This window comes from Lactuca virosa, chromosome 1, assembly GCF_052849685.1.
Source record: "Lactuca virosa cultivar CGN04683 chromosome 1, Lactuca_virosa_CGN04683_v6, whole genome shotgun sequence".
Taxonomy (NCBI): domain Eukaryota; kingdom Viridiplantae; phylum Streptophyta; class Magnoliopsida; order Asterales; family Asteraceae; genus Lactuca; species Lactuca virosa.
The window spans coordinates 260,690,560-260,706,862 of record NC_136426.1 but is presented as its reverse complement, the minus strand read 5'-3'; the positions used below and the strand labels follow the sequence as shown (position 1 = coordinate 260,706,862).

At 47.0% G+C, this 16,303-nt stretch overlaps 47 non-coding genes across 47 annotated transcripts; all 47 read right to left on the bottom strand.

The window, feature by feature from the left end:
• Positions 1-29: 29 nt before the first annotated feature.
• Positions 30-148, bottom strand: LOC145144345 (5S ribosomal RNA). Its single transcript, XR_013725356.1, has one exon. It is a non-coding gene; the product is annotated as a 5S ribosomal RNA (ribosomal RNA).
• Positions 149-377: 229 nt separating this feature from the next.
• On the bottom strand, positions 378-496 carry LOC145140059 (5S ribosomal RNA). The gene has a single exon (XR_013722071.1). It is a non-coding gene; the product is annotated as a 5S ribosomal RNA (ribosomal RNA).
• Positions 497-726: 230 nt separating this feature from the next.
• Positions 727-845, bottom strand: LOC145145320 (5S ribosomal RNA). The gene has a single exon (XR_013726299.1). It is a non-coding gene; the product is annotated as a 5S ribosomal RNA (ribosomal RNA).
• Positions 846-1,075: 230 nt separating this feature from the next.
• On the bottom strand, positions 1,076-1,194 carry LOC145147830 (5S ribosomal RNA). The gene has a single exon (XR_013728719.1). It is a non-coding gene; the product is annotated as a 5S ribosomal RNA (ribosomal RNA).
• A 230-nt stretch (positions 1,195-1,424) lies between these two features.
• On the bottom strand, positions 1,425-1,543 carry LOC145145199 (5S ribosomal RNA). The gene has a single exon (XR_013726186.1). It is a non-coding gene; the product is annotated as a 5S ribosomal RNA (ribosomal RNA).
• A 231-nt stretch (positions 1,544-1,774) lies between these two features.
• On the bottom strand, positions 1,775-1,893 carry LOC145144269 (5S ribosomal RNA). The gene has a single exon (XR_013725281.1). It is a non-coding gene; the product is annotated as a 5S ribosomal RNA (ribosomal RNA).
• Positions 1,894-2,122: 229 nt separating this feature from the next.
• LOC145148509 (5S ribosomal RNA) lies at positions 2,123-2,241 on the bottom strand. The gene has a single exon (XR_013729391.1). It is a non-coding gene; the product is annotated as a 5S ribosomal RNA (ribosomal RNA).
• Positions 2,242-2,472: 231 nt separating this feature from the next.
• LOC145148918 (5S ribosomal RNA) lies at positions 2,473-2,591 on the bottom strand. Its single transcript, XR_013729782.1, has one exon. It is a non-coding gene; the product is annotated as a 5S ribosomal RNA (ribosomal RNA).
• Positions 2,592-2,821: 230 nt separating this feature from the next.
• Positions 2,822-2,940, bottom strand: LOC145150634 (5S ribosomal RNA). Its single transcript, XR_013731445.1, has one exon. It is a non-coding gene; the product is annotated as a 5S ribosomal RNA (ribosomal RNA).
• A 234-nt stretch (positions 2,941-3,174) lies between these two features.
• On the bottom strand, positions 3,175-3,293 carry LOC145146028 (5S ribosomal RNA). The gene has a single exon (XR_013726976.1). It is a non-coding gene; the product is annotated as a 5S ribosomal RNA (ribosomal RNA).
• Positions 3,294-3,522: 229 nt separating this feature from the next.
• On the bottom strand, positions 3,523-3,641 carry LOC145147898 (5S ribosomal RNA). Its single transcript, XR_013728795.1, has one exon. It is a non-coding gene; the product is annotated as a 5S ribosomal RNA (ribosomal RNA).
• A 229-nt stretch (positions 3,642-3,870) lies between these two features.
• On the bottom strand, positions 3,871-3,989 carry LOC145148916 (5S ribosomal RNA). Its single transcript, XR_013729780.1, has one exon. It is a non-coding gene; the product is annotated as a 5S ribosomal RNA (ribosomal RNA).
• A 229-nt stretch (positions 3,990-4,218) lies between these two features.
• LOC145150927 (5S ribosomal RNA) lies at positions 4,219-4,336 on the bottom strand. The gene has a single exon (XR_013731732.1). It is a non-coding gene; the product is annotated as a 5S ribosomal RNA (ribosomal RNA).
• A 228-nt stretch (positions 4,337-4,564) lies between these two features.
• Positions 4,565-4,683, bottom strand: LOC145147896 (5S ribosomal RNA). The gene has a single exon (XR_013728794.1). It is a non-coding gene; the product is annotated as a 5S ribosomal RNA (ribosomal RNA).
• Positions 4,684-4,911: 228 nt separating this feature from the next.
• On the bottom strand, positions 4,912-5,030 carry LOC145149033 (5S ribosomal RNA). Its single transcript, XR_013729895.1, has one exon. It is a non-coding gene; the product is annotated as a 5S ribosomal RNA (ribosomal RNA).
• Positions 5,031-5,260: 230 nt separating this feature from the next.
• On the bottom strand, positions 5,261-5,379 carry LOC145155761 (5S ribosomal RNA). Its single transcript, XR_013736190.1, has one exon. It is a non-coding gene; the product is annotated as a 5S ribosomal RNA (ribosomal RNA).
• Positions 5,380-5,609: 230 nt separating this feature from the next.
• LOC145140056 (5S ribosomal RNA) lies at positions 5,610-5,728 on the bottom strand. Its single transcript, XR_013722070.1, has one exon. It is a non-coding gene; the product is annotated as a 5S ribosomal RNA (ribosomal RNA).
• A 229-nt stretch (positions 5,729-5,957) lies between these two features.
• On the bottom strand, positions 5,958-6,076 carry LOC145149300 (5S ribosomal RNA). Its single transcript, XR_013730150.1, has one exon. It is a non-coding gene; the product is annotated as a 5S ribosomal RNA (ribosomal RNA).
• Positions 6,077-6,305: 229 nt separating this feature from the next.
• On the bottom strand, positions 6,306-6,424 carry LOC145147829 (5S ribosomal RNA). The gene has a single exon (XR_013728718.1). It is a non-coding gene; the product is annotated as a 5S ribosomal RNA (ribosomal RNA).
• Positions 6,425-6,653: 229 nt separating this feature from the next.
• On the bottom strand, positions 6,654-6,772 carry LOC145146689 (5S ribosomal RNA). The gene has a single exon (XR_013727621.1). It is a non-coding gene; the product is annotated as a 5S ribosomal RNA (ribosomal RNA).
• Positions 6,773-7,000: 228 nt separating this feature from the next.
• Positions 7,001-7,119, bottom strand: LOC145147706 (5S ribosomal RNA). Its single transcript, XR_013728601.1, has one exon. It is a non-coding gene; the product is annotated as a 5S ribosomal RNA (ribosomal RNA).
• A 230-nt stretch (positions 7,120-7,349) lies between these two features.
• LOC145150722 (5S ribosomal RNA) lies at positions 7,350-7,468 on the bottom strand. The gene has a single exon (XR_013731530.1). It is a non-coding gene; the product is annotated as a 5S ribosomal RNA (ribosomal RNA).
• A 227-nt stretch (positions 7,469-7,695) lies between these two features.
• Positions 7,696-7,814, bottom strand: LOC145146626 (5S ribosomal RNA). Its single transcript, XR_013727561.1, has one exon. It is a non-coding gene; the product is annotated as a 5S ribosomal RNA (ribosomal RNA).
• A 229-nt stretch (positions 7,815-8,043) lies between these two features.
• On the bottom strand, positions 8,044-8,162 carry LOC145145198 (5S ribosomal RNA). Its single transcript, XR_013726185.1, has one exon. It is a non-coding gene; the product is annotated as a 5S ribosomal RNA (ribosomal RNA).
• Positions 8,163-8,391: 229 nt separating this feature from the next.
• On the bottom strand, positions 8,392-8,510 carry LOC145149687 (5S ribosomal RNA). The gene has a single exon (XR_013730539.1). It is a non-coding gene; the product is annotated as a 5S ribosomal RNA (ribosomal RNA).
• Positions 8,511-8,739: 229 nt separating this feature from the next.
• Positions 8,740-8,858, bottom strand: LOC145148507 (5S ribosomal RNA). The gene has a single exon (XR_013729389.1). It is a non-coding gene; the product is annotated as a 5S ribosomal RNA (ribosomal RNA).
• A 230-nt stretch (positions 8,859-9,088) lies between these two features.
• LOC145148915 (5S ribosomal RNA) lies at positions 9,089-9,207 on the bottom strand. The gene has a single exon (XR_013729779.1). It is a non-coding gene; the product is annotated as a 5S ribosomal RNA (ribosomal RNA).
• Positions 9,208-9,437: 230 nt separating this feature from the next.
• Positions 9,438-9,556, bottom strand: LOC145151101 (5S ribosomal RNA). Its single transcript, XR_013731893.1, has one exon. It is a non-coding gene; the product is annotated as a 5S ribosomal RNA (ribosomal RNA).
• Positions 9,557-9,790: 234 nt separating this feature from the next.
• On the bottom strand, positions 9,791-9,909 carry LOC145144268 (5S ribosomal RNA). Its single transcript, XR_013725280.1, has one exon. It is a non-coding gene; the product is annotated as a 5S ribosomal RNA (ribosomal RNA).
• A 229-nt stretch (positions 9,910-10,138) lies between these two features.
• Positions 10,139-10,257, bottom strand: LOC145147895 (5S ribosomal RNA). The gene has a single exon (XR_013728793.1). It is a non-coding gene; the product is annotated as a 5S ribosomal RNA (ribosomal RNA).
• Positions 10,258-10,488: 231 nt separating this feature from the next.
• Positions 10,489-10,607, bottom strand: LOC145143808 (5S ribosomal RNA). Its single transcript, XR_013724843.1, has one exon. It is a non-coding gene; the product is annotated as a 5S ribosomal RNA (ribosomal RNA).
• A 226-nt stretch (positions 10,608-10,833) lies between these two features.
• On the bottom strand, positions 10,834-10,952 carry LOC145149615 (5S ribosomal RNA). The gene has a single exon (XR_013730470.1). It is a non-coding gene; the product is annotated as a 5S ribosomal RNA (ribosomal RNA).
• A 228-nt stretch (positions 10,953-11,180) lies between these two features.
• Positions 11,181-11,299, bottom strand: LOC145147894 (5S ribosomal RNA). Its single transcript, XR_013728792.1, has one exon. It is a non-coding gene; the product is annotated as a 5S ribosomal RNA (ribosomal RNA).
• A 229-nt stretch (positions 11,300-11,528) lies between these two features.
• LOC145145130 (5S ribosomal RNA) lies at positions 11,529-11,647 on the bottom strand. The gene has a single exon (XR_013726119.1). It is a non-coding gene; the product is annotated as a 5S ribosomal RNA (ribosomal RNA).
• A 230-nt stretch (positions 11,648-11,877) lies between these two features.
• On the bottom strand, positions 11,878-11,996 carry LOC145139107 (5S ribosomal RNA). The gene has a single exon (XR_013721832.1). It is a non-coding gene; the product is annotated as a 5S ribosomal RNA (ribosomal RNA).
• A 229-nt stretch (positions 11,997-12,225) lies between these two features.
• LOC145140052 (5S ribosomal RNA) lies at positions 12,226-12,344 on the bottom strand. Its single transcript, XR_013722069.1, has one exon. It is a non-coding gene; the product is annotated as a 5S ribosomal RNA (ribosomal RNA).
• Positions 12,345-12,572: 228 nt separating this feature from the next.
• LOC145148291 (5S ribosomal RNA) lies at positions 12,573-12,691 on the bottom strand. Its single transcript, XR_013729182.1, has one exon. It is a non-coding gene; the product is annotated as a 5S ribosomal RNA (ribosomal RNA).
• Positions 12,692-12,920: 229 nt separating this feature from the next.
• Positions 12,921-13,039, bottom strand: LOC145147828 (5S ribosomal RNA). Its single transcript, XR_013728717.1, has one exon. It is a non-coding gene; the product is annotated as a 5S ribosomal RNA (ribosomal RNA).
• Positions 13,040-13,262: 223 nt separating this feature from the next.
• LOC145145197 (5S ribosomal RNA) lies at positions 13,263-13,381 on the bottom strand. The gene has a single exon (XR_013726184.1). It is a non-coding gene; the product is annotated as a 5S ribosomal RNA (ribosomal RNA).
• Positions 13,382-13,610: 229 nt separating this feature from the next.
• LOC145147705 (5S ribosomal RNA) lies at positions 13,611-13,729 on the bottom strand. Its single transcript, XR_013728600.1, has one exon. It is a non-coding gene; the product is annotated as a 5S ribosomal RNA (ribosomal RNA).
• Positions 13,730-13,958: 229 nt separating this feature from the next.
• Positions 13,959-14,077, bottom strand: LOC145149937 (5S ribosomal RNA). Its single transcript, XR_013730773.1, has one exon. It is a non-coding gene; the product is annotated as a 5S ribosomal RNA (ribosomal RNA).
• Positions 14,078-14,306: 229 nt separating this feature from the next.
• On the bottom strand, positions 14,307-14,425 carry LOC145146625 (5S ribosomal RNA). Its single transcript, XR_013727560.1, has one exon. It is a non-coding gene; the product is annotated as a 5S ribosomal RNA (ribosomal RNA).
• Positions 14,426-14,656: 231 nt separating this feature from the next.
• On the bottom strand, positions 14,657-14,775 carry LOC145145196 (5S ribosomal RNA). The gene has a single exon (XR_013726183.1). It is a non-coding gene; the product is annotated as a 5S ribosomal RNA (ribosomal RNA).
• Positions 14,776-15,004: 229 nt separating this feature from the next.
• Positions 15,005-15,123, bottom strand: LOC145147703 (5S ribosomal RNA). The gene has a single exon (XR_013728599.1). It is a non-coding gene; the product is annotated as a 5S ribosomal RNA (ribosomal RNA).
• Positions 15,124-15,352: 229 nt separating this feature from the next.
• LOC145148506 (5S ribosomal RNA) lies at positions 15,353-15,471 on the bottom strand. The gene has a single exon (XR_013729388.1). It is a non-coding gene; the product is annotated as a 5S ribosomal RNA (ribosomal RNA).
• Positions 15,472-15,700: 229 nt separating this feature from the next.
• On the bottom strand, positions 15,701-15,819 carry LOC145148914 (5S ribosomal RNA). The gene has a single exon (XR_013729778.1). It is a non-coding gene; the product is annotated as a 5S ribosomal RNA (ribosomal RNA).
• A 230-nt stretch (positions 15,820-16,049) lies between these two features.
• Positions 16,050-16,168, bottom strand: LOC145150633 (5S ribosomal RNA). Its single transcript, XR_013731444.1, has one exon. It is a non-coding gene; the product is annotated as a 5S ribosomal RNA (ribosomal RNA).
• Between the last annotated feature and the right edge of the window lie 135 nt (positions 16,169-16,303).

The window sequence follows — 16,303 nt, the reverse complement described above, 5'->3', positions numbered from 1 at the left end:
AAAAAAACGTAAATAGGCAACGAAAAAGAGGGGTGCAACACGAGGACTTCCCAGGGGGTCACCCATCCTAGTACTACTCTCGTCCAAGCACGCTTAACTCCGGAGTTCTTATGGGATCCGGTGCATTAGTGCTGGTATGATCGCACCCGAAATACTATCCATGCTTATTGCTTTTATGTCTTAAAAGACGCAGAACCTCCTTTGTTTTCGTACGCGAGGCGTGGGACCCACGTGACCGATCGGCTCCGTTCCAAAAAAACGAAAACCATGAACCACGAAGCGGAGGCCACCCGAGCATAGAAATAGCAAGAAAGAAAAAAAAACAAAAAAAACCGCACGTAAAATCTAAAAAAACGCAAACGGGCAATGAAAAAGGGGGGGTGTAACACGAGGACTTCCCAGGGGGTCACCCATCCTAGTACTACTCACGCCCAAGCACGCTTAACTGCGGAGTTCTGATGGGATCCGGTGCATTAGTGCTGGTATGATCGCACCCGAAATACTATCCATGCTTATTGCTTTTATGTCGTAAAAGACGCAGAACCTCCTTTGTTTTCGTACGCGAGGCGTGGGACCCACTTGACCCATCGACTCCGTTCCAAAAATACGAAAACCATGAACCGTGAAGCGGAGGCCACCCGAGCATAGAAATAGCAAGAAAGAAAAAAAAAACAAAAAAAACCGCACGTAAAATCTAGAAAAACGCAAACGGGCAACGAAAAAGGGGGGGTGCAACACGAGGACTTCCCAGGGGGTCACCCATCCTAGTACTAATCTCGTCCAAGCACGCTTAACTCCGGAGTTCTTATGGGATCCGGTGCATTAGTGCTGGTATGATCGCACCCGAAATACTATCCATTCTTATTACTTTTATGTCTTAAAAGACGCAGAACCTCCTTTGTTTACGTACGCGAGGCGTGGGACCCACGTGACCGATCGGCTCCGTTCCAAAAATACGAAAACTATCACCCATGAAGCGGAGGCCACCCGAGCATAGAAATAGCAAGAAAGAAAAAAACAAAAAAAAAACCGCACGAAAAATCTAAAAAAACGCAAACGGGCAACGAAAATAAGGGGGGTTCAACACGAGGACTTCCCAGGGGGTCACCCATCCTAGTACTACTCTCGCCCAAGCACGCTTAACTGCGAAGTTCTGATGGGATCCGGTGCATTAGTGCTGGTATGATCGCACCCGAAATACTATTCATGCTTATTGGTTTTATATCTTAAAAGACGCAGAACCTCCTTTGTTTTCGTACGCGAGGCGTGGAACCCACGTGACCGATCGGCTCTGTTCCAAAAAAACGAAAACCATCAACCATGAAGCGGAGGCCACCCGAGCATAGAAATAGCAAGAAAGAAAAAAAAAACAAAAAAAAACCGCACGTAAAATTTAAAAAAACGCAAACGGGCAACGAAAAAGGGGGGTGCAACACGAGGACTTCCCAGGGGGTTACCCATCCTAGTACTACTCTCGCCCAAGCACGCTTAACTGCGGAGTTCTGATGGGATCCGGTGAATTGGTGCTGGTATGATCGCACCCGACATACTATCCATGCTTATTGCTTTTATGTCTTAAAAGACGTAGAACCTCCTTTGTTTTCGTACGCGAGGCGTGGGACCCACGTGACCGATCGGCTCCGTTCCAAAAATACGAAAACCATCAACCATGAAGCGGAGGCCACCCGAGCATAGAAATAACAAGAAAGAAAAAAAAACAAAAAAAACCGCACGTAAAATCTAAAAAAACGCAAACGGGCAACGAAAAAGGGGGGGGGTGCAACACGAGGACTTCCCAGGGGGTCACCCATCCTAGTACTACTCTCGCCCAAGCACGCTTCACAGCGGAGTTCTGATGGGATCCGGTGCATTAGTGCTGGTATGATCGCACCCGAAATACTATCCATGCTTATTGCTTTTATGTCTTAAAAGACACAGAACCTCCTTTGTTTTCGTACGCGAGGCGTGGGACCCACGTGACCGATCAGCTCCGTTCCAAAAATACGAAAACCATGAACCATGAAGCGGAGGCCACGCGAGCATAGAAATAGCAAGAAAGAAAAAAAAAACAAAAAAAACCACACGTAAAATCTAAAAAAACGCAAACGGGCAACGAAAAAGGGGGGTGCAACACGACAACTTCCCAGAGGGTCACCCATCCTAGTACTACTCTCGCCCAAGCACGCTTCACAGCGGAGTTCTGATGGGATCCGGTGCATTAGTGCTGGTATGATCGCACCCGAAATACTATCCATGCTTATTGCTTTTATGTCTTAAAAGACCCAGAACCTCCTTTGTTTTCGTACGCGAGGCGTGGGACCCACGCGACCGATCGGCTCCGTTCCAAAAATACGAAAAGCATCAACCATGAAGCGGAGGCCACCCGAGCATAGAAATAGCAAGAAAGAAAAAAAAAACAAAAAAAAAACCGCACGTAAAATCTAAAAAAAACGCAAACGGGCAACGAAAAAGGAGGTGCAACACGAGGACTTACCAGGGGGTCACCCATCCTAGTACTACTCTCGCCCAAGCACGCTTAACTGCGGAGTTCTGATGGGATCCGGTGAATTAATGCTGGTATGATCGCACCCGAAATACTATCCATGCTTATTGCTTTTATGTCTTAAAAGACGCAGAACCTCCTTTGTTTTCGTACGCGAGGCGTGGGACCCACGTGACCGATCGGCTCCGTTCCAAAAATACGAAAATCATGAACCATGAAACGGAGGCCACCCGAGCATAGAAATAGCAAGAAAGAAAAAAAACAAAAAAAAAACATCACGTAAAATCTAAAAAAACGCAAACGGGCAACGAAAAAGGGGGGGTGCAACACGAGGACCTCCCAGGGGGTCACCCATCCTAGTACTACTCTCGCCCAAGCACGCTTAACTGCGGAGTTCTTATAGGATCCGATGCATTAGTGTTGGTATGATCGCAACCGAAATACTAACCATGCTTATTGCTTTTATGTCTTAAAAGACGCAGAACCTCCTTTGTTTTCGTACGCGAGGCGTGGGACCCACGTGACCGATCGGCTCCGTTCCAAAAATACGAAAACCATGAACCATGAAGCGGAGGCCACCCGAGCATAGAAATAGCAAGAAAGAAAAAAAAACAAAAAAAACCGCACGTAAAAACTAAAAAAACGCAAACGGGCAACGAAAAAGGGGGGGGGGGGTGCAACACGAGGACTTCCCAGGGGGTCACCCATCCTAGTACTACTCTCGCCCAAGCACGCTTCACAGCGGAGTTCTGATGGGATCCGGTGCATTAGTGCTGGTATAATCGCACCCGAAATACTATCCATGCTTATTGCTTTTATGTCTTAAAAGACGCAGAACCTCCTTTGTTTTCGTACGCGAGGCGTGGGACCCACGTGACCGATCAGCTCCGTTCCAAAAATACGAAAACCATGAACCATGAAGCGGAGGCCACGCGAGCATAGAAATAGCAAGAAAGAAAAAAAAAACAAAAAAAACCACACGTAAAATCTAAAAAAACGCAAACGGGCAACGAAAAAGGGGGGTGCAACACGACAACTTCCCAGGGGGTCACCCATCCTAGTACTACTCTCGCCCAAGCACGCTTCACAGCGGAGTTCTGATGGGATCCGGTGCATTAGTGCTGGTATGATCGCACCCGAAATACTATCCATGCTTATTGCTTTTATGTCTTAAAAGACGCAGAACCTCCTTTGTTTTCGTACGCGAGGCGTGGGACCCACGTGACCGATCGGCTCCGTTCCAAAAATACGAAAAGCATCAACCATGAAGCGGAGGCCACCCGAGCATAGAAATAGCAAGAAAGAAAAAAAAAACAAAAAAAAACCGCACGTAAAATCTAAAAAAACGCAAACGGGCAACGAAAAAGGAGGTGCAACACGAGGACTTACCAGGGGGTCACCCATCCTAGTACTACTCTCGCCCAAGCACGCTTAACTGCGGAGTTCTGATGGGATCCGGTGAATTAATGCTGGTATGATCGCACCCGAAATACTATCCATGCTTATTGCTTTTATGTCTTAAAAGACGCAGAACCTCCTTTGTTTTCGTACGCGAGGCGTGGGACCCACGTGACCGATCGGCTCCGTTCCAAAAATACGAAAACCATGAACCATGAAACGGAGGCCACCTGAGCATAGAAATAGCAAGAAAGAAAAAAAACAAAAAAAAACCGCACGAAAAATCTAAAAAAACGCAAACGGGCAACGAAAAAGGGGGGGTGCAACACGAGGACTTCCCAGGGGTCACCCATCCTAGTACTACTCTCGCCCAAGCACGCTTCACAGCGGAGTTCTTATAGGATCCGTTGCATTAGTGCTGGTATGATCGCACCCGAAATACTATCCATGCTTATTGCTTTTATGTCTTAAAAGACGCAGAACCTCCTTTGTTTTCGTACGCGAGGCGTGGGACCCACGTGACCGATCAGCTCCGTTCCAAAAATACGAAAACCATGAACCATGAAGCGGAGGCCACGCGAGCATAGAAATAGCAAGAAAGAAAAAAAAACAAAAAAAAGCACACGTAAAATCTAAAAAAACGCAAACGGGCAACGAAAAAGGGGGGTGCAACACGACAACTTCCCAGGGGGTCACCCATCCTAGTACTACTCTCGCCCAAGCACGCTTCACAGCGGAGTTCTGATGGGATCCGGTGCATTAGTGCTGGTATGATCGCACCCGAAATACTATCCATGCTTATTGCTTTTATGTCTTAAAAGATGCAGAACCTCCTTTGTTTTCGTACGCGAGGCGTGGGACCCACGTGACCGATCGGCCCCGTTCCAAAAATACGAAAAGCATCAACCATGAAGCGGAGGCCAACCGAGCATAGAAATAGCAAGAAAGAAAAAAAAACAAAAAAAAACCGCACGTAAAATCTAAAAAAACGCAAACGGGCAACAAAAAAGGGGGTGCAACACGAGGACTTCCCAGGGGGTCACCAATCCTAGTACTACTCTCGCCCAAGCACGCTTAACTGCGGAGTTCTGATGGGATCCGGTGAATTAATACTGGTATGATCGCACCCGAAATACTATCCATGCTTATTGCTTTTATGTCTTAAAAGACGCAGAACCTCCTTTGTTTTCGTACGCGAAGCGTGGGACCCACGTGACCGATCGGCTCCGTTCCAAAAATACGAAAACCATCAACCATGAAGCGGAGGCCACCCGAGCATAGAAATAGCAAGAAAGAAAAAAAAACAAAAAAAAAACCGCACGTAAAATCTAAAAAAACGTAAATAGGCAACGAAAAAGAGGGGTGCAACACGAGGACTTCCCAGGGGGTCACCCATCCTAGTACTACTCTCGCCCAAGCACGCTTAACTCCGGAGTTCTTATGGGATCCGGTGCATTAGTGCTGGTATGATCGCACCCGAAATACTTTCCATGCTTATTGCTTTTATGTCTTAAAAGACGCAGAACCTCCTTTGTTTTCGTACACGAGGCGTGGGACCCACGTGACCGATCGGCTCCGTTCCAAAAAAACGAAAACCATGAACCACGAAGCGGTGGCCACTCGAGCATAGAAATAGCAAGAAAGAAAAAAAAAACAAAAAAAACCGCACGTAAAATCTAAAAAAACGCAAACGGGCAATGAAAAAGGGGGGGTGTAACACGAGGACTTCCCAGGGGGTCACCCATCCTAGTACTACTCACGCCCAAGCACGCTTAACTGCGGAGTTCTGATGGGATCCGGTGCATTAGTGCTGGTATGATCGCACCCGAAATACTATCCATGCTTATTGCTTTTATGTCGTAAAAGACGCAGAACCTCCTTTGTTTTCGTACGCGAGGCGTGGGACCCACTTGACCGATCGACTCCGTTCCAAAAATACGAAAACCATGAACCGTGAAACGGAGGCCACCCGAGCATAGAAATAGCAAGAAAGAAAAAAAAACAAAAAAAACCGCACGTAAAATCTAGAAAAACGCAAACGGGCAACGAAAAAGGGGGGGTGCAACACGAGGACTTCGCAGGGGGTCACCCATGCTAGTACTAATCTCGCCCAAGCACGTTTAACTGCGGAGTTCTGATGGGTTCCAGTGCATTAGTGCTGGTATGATCGCACCCGAAATACTATCCATTCTTATTACTTTTATGTCTTAAAAGACGCAGAACCTCCTTTGTTTACGTACGCGAGGCGTGGGACCCACGTGACCGATCGGCTCCGTTCCAAAAATACGAAAACTATCACCCATGAAGCGGAGGCCACCCGAGCATAGAAATAGCAAGAAAGAAAAAAACAAAAAAAAACCGCACGAAAAATCTAAAAAAACGCAAACGGGCAACGAAAATAGGGGGGGTTCAACACGAGGACTTCCCAGGGGGTCACCCATCCTAGTACTACTCTCGCCCAAGCACGCTTAACTGCGAAGTTCTGATGGGATCCGGTGCATTAGTGCTGGTATGATCGCACCCGAAATACTATTCATGCTTATTGCTTTTATATCTTAAAAGACGCAGAACCTCCTTTGTTTTCGTACGCGAGGCGTGGAACCCACGTGACCGATCGACTCTGTTCCAAAAAAACGAAAACCATCAACCATGAAGCGGAGGCCACCCGAGCATAGAAATAGCAAGAAAGAAAAAAAAACAAAAAAAAACCGCACGTAAAATTTAAAAAAACGCAAACGGGCAACGAAAAAGGGGGGTGCAACACAAGGACTTCCCAGGGGGTTACCCATCCTAGTACTACTCTCGCCCAAGCACGCTTAACTGCGGAGTTCTGATGGGATCCGGTGAATTGGTGCTGGTATGATCGCACCCGAAATACTATCCATGCTTATTGCTTTTATGTCTTAAAAGACGTAGAACCTCCTTTGTTTTCGTACGCGAGGCGTGGGACCCACGTGACCGATCGGCTCCGTTCCAAAAATACGAAAACCATCAACCATGAAGCGGAGGCCACCCGAGCATAGAAATAACAAGAAAGAAAAAAAAACAAAAAAAACCGCACGTAAAATCTAAAAAAACGCAAACGGGCAACGAAAAAGGGCGGTGCAACACGAGGACTTCCCAGGGGGTCACCCATCCTAGTACTACTCTCGCCCAAGCACGCTTCACAGCGGAGTTCTGATGGGATCCGGTGCATTAGTGCTGGTATGATCGCACCCGAAATACTATCCATGCTTATTGCTTTTATGTCTTAAAAGACGCAGAACCTCCTTTGTTTTCGTACGCGAGGCGTGGGACCCACGTGACCGATCGGCTCCGTTCCAAAAATACGAAAAGCATCAACCATGAAGCGGAGGCCACCCGAGCATAGAAATAGCAAGAAAGAAAAAAAAAAACAAAAAAAAATCGCACGTAAAATCTAAAAAAACGCAAACGGGCAACGAAAAAGGAGGTACAACACGAGGACTTACCAGGGGGTCACCCATCCTAGTACTACTCTCGCCCAATCACGCTTAACTGCGGAGTTCTGATGGGATCCGGTGAATTAATGCTGGTATGATCGCACCTGAAATACTATCCATGCTTATTGCTTTTATGTCTTAAAAGACGCAGAACCTCCTTTGTTTTCGTACGCGAGGCGTGGGACCCACGTGACCGATCGGCTCCGTTCCAAAAATACGAAAACTATCACCCATGAAGCGGAGGCCACCCGAGCTTAGAAATAGCAAGAAAGAAAAAAAAAAAAAAACCGCCCGTAAAATCTAAAAAAACGCAAACGGGCAACGAAAATAGGGGGGGTTCAACACAAGGACTTCCCAGGGGGTCACCCATCCTAGTACTACTCTCGCCCAAGCACGCTTAACTGCGGAGTTCTGATGGGATCCGGTGCATTAGTGCTGGTATGATCGCACCCGAAATACTATTCATGCTTATTGCTTTTATATCTTAAAAGACGTAGAACCTCCTTTGTTTTCGTACGCGAGGCGTGGAACCCACGTGACCGATCGGCTCTGTTCCAAAAAAACGAAAACCATCAACCATGAAGCGGAGGCCACCCGAGCATAGAAATAGCAAGAAAGAAAAAAAAAACAAAAAAAAACCGCACGTAAAATTTAAAAAAACGCAAACGGGCAACGAAAAAGGGGGTGCAACACGAGGACTTCCCAGGGGGTTACCCATCCTAGTACTACTCTCGCCCAAGCACGCTTAACTGCGGAGTTCTGATGGGATCCGGTGAATTGGTGCTGGTATGATCGCACCCGAAATACTATCCATGCTTATTGCTTTTATGTCTTAAAAGACGCAGAACCTCCTTTGTTTTCGTACGCGAGGCGTGGGACCCACGTGACCGATCGGCTCCGTTCCAAAAATACGAAAACCATCAACCATGAAGCGGAGGCCACCCGAGCATAGAAATAACAAGAAAGAAAAAAAAACAAAAAAAAACCGCACGTAAAATCTAAAAAAACGCAAACGGGCAACGAAAAAGGGCGATGCAACACGAGGACTTCCCAGGGAGTCACCCATCCTAGTACTACTCTCGCCCAAGCACGCTTCACAGCGGAGTTCTGATGGGATCCGGTGCATTAGTGCTGGTATGATCGCACCCGAAATACTATCCATGCTTATTGCTTTTATGTCTTAAAAGACGCAGAACCTCCTTTGTTTTCGTACGCGAGGCGTGGGACCCACGTGACCGATTAGCTCCGTTCCAAAAATACGAAAACCATGAACCATGAAGCGGAGGCCACGCGAGCATAGAAATAGCAAGAAAGAAAAAAAAAACAAAAAAAACCACACCTAAAATCTAAAAAAACGCAAACGGGCAACGAAAAAGGGGGGTGCAACACGACAACTTCCCAGAGGGTCACCCATCCTAGTACTACTCTCGCCCAAGCACGCTTCACAGCGGAGTTCTGATGGGATCCGGTGCATTAGTGCTGGTATGATCGCACCCGAAATATTATCCATGCTTATTGCTTTTATGTCTTAAAAGACCCAGAACCTCCTTTGTTTTCGTACGCGAGGCGTGGGATCCACGCGACCGATCGGCTCCTTTCCAAAAATACGAAAAGCATCAACCATGAAGCGGAGGCCACCCGAGCATAGAAATAGCAAGAAAGAAAAAAAAACAAAAAAAAAACCGCACGTAAAATCTAAAAAAAACGCAAACGGGCAACGAAAAAGGAGGTGCAACACGAGGACTTACCAGGGGGTCACCCATCCTAGTACTACTCTCGCCCAAGCACGCTTAACTGCGGAGTTCTGATGGGATCCGGTGAATTAATGCTGGTATGATCGCACCCGAAATACTATCCATGCTTATTGCTTTTATGTCTTAAAAGACGCAGAACCTCCTTTGTTTTCGTACGCGAGGCGTGGGACCCACGTGACCGATCGGCTCCGTTCCAAAAATACGAAAACCATGAACCATGAAACGGAGGCCACCCGAGCATAGAAATAGCAAGAAAGAAAAAAAACAAAAAAAAAACATCACGTAAAATCTAAAAAAACGCAAACGGGCAACGAAAAAGGGGGGGTGCAACACGAGGACCTCCCAGGGGGTCACCCATCCTAGTACTACTCTCGCCCAAGCACGCTTAACTGCGGATTTCTTATAGGATCCGATGCATTAGTGTTGGTATGATCGCAACCGAAATACTAACCATGCTTATTGCTTTTATGTCTTAAAAGACGCAGAACCTCCTTTGTTTTCGTACGCGAGGCGTGGGACCCACGTGACCGATCGGCTCCGTTCCAAAAATACGAAAACCATGAACCATGAAGCGGAGGCCACCCGAGCATAGAAATAGCAAGAAAGAAAAAAAAAACAAAAAAAACCGCACGTAAAAACTAAAAAAACGCAAACGGGCAACGAAAAAGGGGGGGGGGGTGCAACACGAGGACTTCCCAGGGGGTCACCCATCCTAGTACTACTCTCGCCCAAGCACGCTTCACAGCGGAGTTCTGATGGGATCCGGTGCATTAGTGCTGGTATGATCGCACCCGAAATACTATCCATGCTTATTGCTTTTATGTCTTAAAAGACGCAGAACCTCCTTTGTTTTCTTACGCGAGGCGTGGGACCCACGTGACCGATCAGCTCCGTTCCAAAAATACGAAAACCATGAACCATGAAGCGGAGGCCACGCGAGCATAGAAATAGCAAGAAAGAAAAAAAAAACAAAAAAAACCACACGTAAAATCTAAAAAAACGCAAACGGGCAACGAAAAAGGGGGGTGCAACACGACAACTTCCCAGGGGGTCACCCATCCTAGTACTACTCTCGCCCAAGCACGCTTCACAGCGGAGTTCTGATGGGATCCGGTGCATTAGTGCTGGTATGATCGCACCCGAAATACTATCCATGCTTATTGCTTTTATGTCTTAAAAGACGCAGAACCTCCTTTGTTTTCGTACGCGAGGCGTGGGACCCACGTGACCGATCGGCCCCGTTCCAAAAATACGAAAAGCATCAACCATGAAGCGGAGGCGAACCGAGCATAGAAATAGCAAGAAAGAAATAAAAAACAAAAAAAAAACCGCACGTAAAATATAAAAAAACGCAAACGGGCAACAAAAAAGGGGGGTGCAACACGAGGACTTCCCACGGGGTCACCCATCCTAGTACTACTCTCGCCCAAGCACGCTTAACTGCGGAGTTCTGATGGGATCCAGTGCATTAGTGCTGGTATTATCGCACCCGAAATACTATCCATGCTTATTGCTTTTATGTCTTAAAAGACGCAGAACCTCCTTTGTTTTCGTACTCGAGGCGTGGGACCCACTTGACCAATCGGCTCCGTTCCAAAAATACGAAAACCATGAACCATGAAGCGGAGGCCACCCGAGCATAGAAATAGCAAGAAAGAAAAAAAAACAAAAAAAACCTCACGTAAAATCTAAAAAACGCAAACGGGCAACGAAAAAGCAGGTGCAACACGAGGACTTCCCAGGGGGTCACCCATCCTAGTACTACTCTCGCCCAAGCACGCTTCACAGCGGAGTTCTGATGGGATCCGTTGCATTAGTGCTGGTATGATCGCACCCGAAATACTATCCATGCTTATTGCTTTTATGTCTTAAAAGACGCAGAACCTCCTTTGTTTTCGTACGCGAGGCGTGGGACCCACGTGACCGATCAGCTCCGTTCCAAAAATACGAAAACCATGAACCATGAAATGGGGGCCACGCGAGCATAGAAATAGCAAGAAAGAAAAAAAAACAAAAAAAACCACACGTAAAATCTAAAAAAACGCAAACGGGCAACGAAAAAGGGGGGTGCAACACGACAACTTCCCAGGGGGTCACCCATCCTAGTACTACTCTCGCCCAAGCACGCTTCACAGCGGAGTTCTGATGGGATCCGGTGCATTAGTGCTGGTATGATCGCACCCGAAATACTATCCATGCTTATTGCTTTTATGTCTTAAAAGACGCAGAACCTCCTTTGTTTTCGTACGCGAGGCGTGGGACCCACGTGACCGATCGGCCCCGTTCCAAAAATACGAAAAGCATCAACCATGAAGCGGAGGCCAACCGAGCATAGAAATAGCAAGAAAGAAAAAAAAACAAAAAAAAAACCGCACGTAAAATCTAAAAAAACGCAAACGGGCAACAAAAAAGGAGGTGCAACACGAGGACTTCCCAGGGGGTCACCCATCCTAGTACTACTCTCGCCCAAGCACGCTTAACTGCGGAGTTCTGATGGGATCCGGTGAATTAATGCTGGTATGATCGCACCCGAAATACTATCCATGCTTATTGCTTTTATGTCTTAAAAGACGCAGAACCTCCTTTGTTTTCGTACGCGAAGCGTGGGACCCACGTGACCGATCGGCTCCGTTCCAAAAATACGAAAACCATCAACCATGAAGCGGAGGCCACCCGAGCATAGAAAAAGCAAGAAAGAAAAAAAAACAAAAAAAAAACCGCACGTAAAATCTAAAAAAACGTAAATAGGCAACGAAAAAGAGGGGTGCAACACGAGGACTTCCCAGGGGGTCACCCATCCTAGTACTACTCTCGCCCAAGCACGCTTAGCTCCGGAGTTCTTATGGGATCCGGTGCATTAGTGCTGGTATGATCGCACCCGAAATACTATCCATGCTTATTGCTTTTATGTCTTAAAAGACGCAGAACCTCCTTTGTTTTCGTACGCGAGGCGTGGGACCCACGTGACCGATCGGCTCCGTTCCAAAAAAACGAAAACCATGAACCACGAAGCGGAGGCCACTCGAGCATAGAAATAGCAAGAAAGAAAAAAAAACAAAAAAAACCGCACGTAAAATCTAAAAAAACGCAAACGGGCAATGAAAAAGGGGGGGTGTAACACGAGGACTTCCCAGGGGGTCACCCATCCTAGTACTACTCACGCCCAAGCACGCTTAACTGCGGAGTTCTGATGGGATCCGGTGCATTAGTGCTGGTATGATCGCACCCGAAATACTATCCATGCTTATTGCTTTTATGTCGTAAAAGACGCAGAACCTCCTTTGTTTTCGTACGCGAGGCGTGGGACCCACTTGACCGATCGACTCCGTTCCAAAAATACGAAAACCATGAACCGTGAAACGGAGGCCACCCGAGCATAGAAATAGCAAGAAAGAAAAAAAAACAAAAAAAACCGCACGTAAAATCTAGAAAAACGCAAACGGGCAACGAAAAAGGGGGGTGCAACACGAGGACTTCCCAGGGGGTCACCCATGCTAGTACTAATCTCGCCCAAGCACGTTTAACTGCGGAGTTCTGATGGGTTCCAGTGCATTAGTGCTGGTATGATCGCACCCGAAATACTATCCATTCTTATTACTTTTATGTCTTAAAAGACGCAGAACCTCCTTTGTTTACGTACGCGAGGCGTGGGACCCACGTGACCGATCGGCTCCGTTCCAAAAATACGAAAACTATCACCCATGAAGCGGAGGCCACCCGAGCATAGAAATAGCAAGAAAGAAAAAAACAAAAAAAAACCGCACGAAAAATCTAAAAAAACGCAAACGGGCAACGAAAATAGGGGGGGTTCAACACGAGGACTTCCCAGGGGGTCACCCATCCTAGTACTACTCTCGCCCAAGCACGCTTAACTGCGAAGTTCTGATGGGATCCGGTGCATTAGTGCTGGTATGATCGCACCCGAAATACTATTCATGCTTATTGCTTTTATATCTTAAAAGACGCAGAACCTCCTTTGTTTTCGTACGCGAGGCGTGGAACCCACGTGACCGATCGGCTGTGTTCCAAAAAAACGAAAACCATCAACCATGAAGCGGAGGCCACCCGAGCATAGAAATAGCAAGAAAGAAAAAAAAACAAAAAAAAACCGCACGTAAAATTTAAAAAAACGCAAACGGGCAACGGGGGGTGCAACACGAGGACTTCCCAGGGGGTTACCCATCCTAGTACTACTCTCGCCCAAGCACGCTTAACTGCGGAGTTCTGATGGGATCCGGTGAATTGGTGCTGGTATGATCGCACCCGAAATACTATCCATGCTTATTGCTTTTATGTCTTAAAAGACGTAGAACCTCCTTTGTTTTCGTACGCGAGGCGTGGGACCCACGTGACCGATCGGCTCCGTTCCAAAAATACGAAACCATCAACCATGAAGCGGAGGCCACCCGAGCATAGAAATAACAAGAAAGAAAAAAAAAACAAAAAAAAACCGCACGTAAAATCTAAAAAAACGCAAACGGGCAACGAAAAAGGGCGGTGCAACACGAGGACTTCCCAGGGGGTCACCCATCCTAGTACTACTCTCGCCCAAGCACGCTTCACAGCGGAGTTCTGATGGGATCCGGTGCATTAGTGCTGGTATGATCGCACCCGAAATACTATCCATGCTTATTGCTTTTATGTCTTAAAAGACGCAGAACCTCCTTTGTTTTCGTACGCGAGGCGTGGGACCCACGTGACCGATCGGCTCCGTTCCAAAAATACGAAAAGCATCAACCATGAAGCGGAGGCCACCCGAGCATAGAAATAGCAAGAAAGAAAAAAAAAACAAAAAAAAATCGCACGTAAAATCTAAAAAAACGCAAACGGGCAACGAAAAAGGAGGTACAACACGAGGACTTACCAGGGGGTCACCCATCCTAGTACTACTCTCGCCCAAGCACGCTTAACTGCGGAGTTCTGATGGGATCCGGTGAATTAATGCTGGTATGATCGCACCCGAAATACTATCCATGCTTATTGCTTTTATGTCTTAAAAGACGCAGAACCTCCTTTGTTTTCGTACGCGAGGCGTGGGACCCACGTGACCGATCGGCTCCGTTCCAAAAATACGAAAACTATCACCCATGAAGCGGAGGCCACCCGAGCTTAGAAATAGCAAGAAAGAAAAAAACAAAAAAAAACCGCCCGTAAAATCTAAAAAAACGCAAACGAGCAACGAAAATAGGGGGGGTTCAACACAAGGACTTCCCAGGGGGTCACCCATCCTAGTACTACTCTCGCCCAAGCACGCTTAACTGCGGAGTTCTGATGGGATCCGGTGCATTAGTGCTGGTATGATCGCACCCGAAATACTATATTCATGCTTATTGCTTTTATATCTTAAAAGACGCAGAACCTCCTTTGTTTTCGTACGCGAGGCGTGGAACCCACGTGACCGATCGGCTCTGTTCCAAAAAAACGAAAACCATCAACCATGAAGCGGAGGCCACCCGAGCATAGAAATAGCAAGAAAGAAAAAAAAACAAAAAAAAACCGCACGTAAAATTTAAAAAAACGCAAACGGGCAACGAAAAAGGGGGGTGCAACACGAGGACTTCCCAGGGGGTTACCCATCCTAGTACTACTCTCGCCCAAGCACGCTTAACTGCGGAGTTCTGATGGGATCCGGTGAATTGGTGCTGGTATGATCGCACCCGAAATACTATCCATGCTTATTGCTTTTATGTCTTAAAAGACGCAGAACCTCCTTTGTTTTCGTACGCGAGGCGTGGGACCCACGTGACCGATCGGCTCCGTTCCAAAAATACGAAAACCATCAACCATGAAGCAGAGGCCACCCGAGCATAGAAATAACAAGAAAGAAAAAAAAACAAAAAAAAACCGCACGTAAAATCTAAAAAAACGCAAACGGGCAACGAAAAAGGGCGGTGCAACACGAGGACTTCCCAGGGGGTCACCCATCCTAGTACTACTCTCGCCCAAGCACGCTTCACAGCGGAGTTCTGATGGGATCCGGTGCATTAGTGCTGGTATGATCGCACCCGAAATACTATCCATGCTTATTGCTTTTATGTCTTAAAAGACGCAGAACCTCCTTTGTTTTCGTACGCGAGGCGTGGGACCCACGTGACCGATCAGCTCCGTTCCAAAAATACGAAAACCATGAACCATGAAGCGGAGGCCACGCGAGCATAGAAATAGCAAGAAAGAAAAAAAAAACAAAAAAAACCACACGTAAAATCTAAAAAAACGCAAACGGGCAACGAAAAAGGGGGGTGCAACACGACAACTTCCCAGAGGGTCACCCATCCTAGTACTACTCTCGCCCAAGCACGCTTCACAGCGGAGTTCTGATGGGATCCGGTGCATTAGTGCTGGTATGATCGCACCCGAAATACTATCCATGCTTATTGCTTTTATGTCTTAAAAGACCCAGAACCTCCTCTGTTTTCGTACGCGAGGCGTGGGACCCACGCGACCGATCGGCTCCGTTCCAAAAATACGAAAAACATCAACCATGAAGCGGAGGCCACCCGAGCATAGAAATAGCAAGAAAGAAAAAAAAACAAAAAAAAAACCGCACGTAAAATCTAAAAAAACGCAAACGGGCAACGAAAAAGGAGGTGCAACACGAGGACTTACCAGGGGGTCACCCATCCTAGTACTACTCTCGCCCAAGCACGCTTAACTGCGGAGTTCTGATGGGATCCGGTGAATTAATGCTGGTATGATCGCACCCGAAATACTATCCATGCTTATTGCTTTTATGTCTTAAAAGACGCAGAACCTCCTTTGTTTTCGTACGCGAGGCGTGGGACCCACGTGACCGATCGGCTCCGTTCCAAAAATACGAAAACCATGAACCATGAAACGGAGGCCACCCGAGCATAGAAATAGCAAGAAAGAAAAAAAACAAAAAAAAAACCGCACGTAAAATCTAAAAAAACGCAAACGGGCAACGAAAAAGGGGGGGTGCAACACGAGGACCTCCCAGGGGGTCACCCATCCTAGTACTACTCTCGCCCAAGCACGCTTAACTGCGGAGTTCTTATAGGATCCGATGCATTAGTGTTGGTATGATCGCAACCGAAATACTAACCATGCTTATTGCTTTTATGTCTCAAAAGACGCAGAACCTCCTTTGTTTTCGTACGCGAGGCGTGGGACCCTGTGACCGATCGGCTCCGTTCCAAAAATACGAAAACCATGAACCATGAAGCGGA